This window comes from Triticum urartu, chromosome 7A, assembly GCF_056163025.1.
Source record: "Triticum urartu cultivar PI428250 chromosome 7A, HENAU_Tu73, whole genome shotgun sequence".
Lineage (NCBI taxonomy): Eukaryota > Viridiplantae > Streptophyta > Magnoliopsida > Poales > Poaceae > Triticum > Triticum urartu.
The window spans coordinates 214,397,598-214,399,150 of NC_141879.1; positions in this window are offsets into that span (position 1 = coordinate 214,397,598).

The window sequence follows — 1,553 nt, forward strand, 5'->3', positions numbered from 1 at the left end:
AGCTACACTACATATGTATGCATTGGTATCAAATGGAAAAGGGGTATCATATGTGGACTGAACTGCAGAAAGCCGGAGTAAGAGGGGGATAGCTAGTCCTATCGAAGACTACGCTTCTGGTAACCTCCATCTTGCAGCAGGAGGAGAGAGTAGATGGTAAGTTCACCAAGTAGCATCGTGTAGCATAATCCTAACCGATGATCCTCCCTTCGTCGCCCTGTGAGAGAGCGATCACCGGTTGTATCTGGCACTTGGAAGGGTGTGTTTTATTAAGTATCCGGTTCTAGTTATCATAAGGTCAAGGTACAACTCCGGGTCATCCTTTTACTGAGGGACACGGCTATTCGAATAGATCAACTTCCCTGCAGGGGTGCATCACATAACCCAACACGCTCGATCCCATTTGGCCGGACACACTTTCCTGGGTCATGCCCGGCCTCGGAAGATCAACACATCGCAGCCCTACCTAGGCACAACAGAGAGGTCAGCACGCCGGTCTAAATCCTATGGCGCAGGGGTCTGGGCCCATCGCCCTTTGCACACCTGCACGTTGCGAATGCGGCCGGAAGCAGACCTAGCCTAGCAGGCGTTCCAGTCCAATCCGGCGCGCGCCGCTTAGTCGCTGACGTCACGAAGGCTTCGGCTGATACCACGACGTCGAGTGCCCATAATTGTCCCTGCGTAGATGGTTAGTGCATATAGGCCAGTAGCCAGACTCAGATCAAATACCAAGATCTCGTTAAACGTGTTATCTTGAAATAACCGCGAACGCCGACCAGGGCCAGGCCCACCTCTCTCCTAGGTGGTCTCAACCTGCCCTGTCGCTTCGCCACAAAGATCCACTCAGAGGGCTCTTGGGAAAGTATGTCCTTCCAGCCCCCAATTCTGAATCAACCGCGGGTACTCCTCGAGCCAACCCGACTTTAGTCATCACATGTATCATGTATAAAGTATATAGTATATACCCATGATCACCTCCCGAGTGATCATGGCCCGATAGTATAGCAAGGCAGACGGACAAGAATGTATGGCCACTGATGATAAACTAGCATCCTATACTAAGCATTAGGATTGCAGGTAAAGGTAATAACAGTAGTAGCAAGGACGGGCTATGCATTAGGATAGGATTAACGGAAAGCAGTAACATGCTACACTACTCTAATGAAAGCAGTATAGAGAAGAGTAGGCGATATCTGGTGATCAAAGGGGGGGGGGCTTGCCTGGTTGCTCAGACAAGGAGGGGTCGTCGTTGACGTAGTCGGATGGGGCACGAGCAGCGGCGTCGGTCTCGTAGTCTACCGAAGAGAAGAGTGGGAAGAAACAATGAATACAATGTAAACAAATGCATAACGATGCATGACAAAGCAAACAACGGTGTTGGGTGTGCCCTAACGCGGTACGAGGTGGTACCGGTGAAGGGGGAAAACATCCGGGAAAGTATTCCCGGTGTTTTGCGTTTTCGGACAGATGAACCGGAGGGGGGAAGTTGCGTGTTTGCTATGCTAGGGATGCGTGGCGGACGAACGGGCGGCGTATTCGGATTTGTCTCGTCG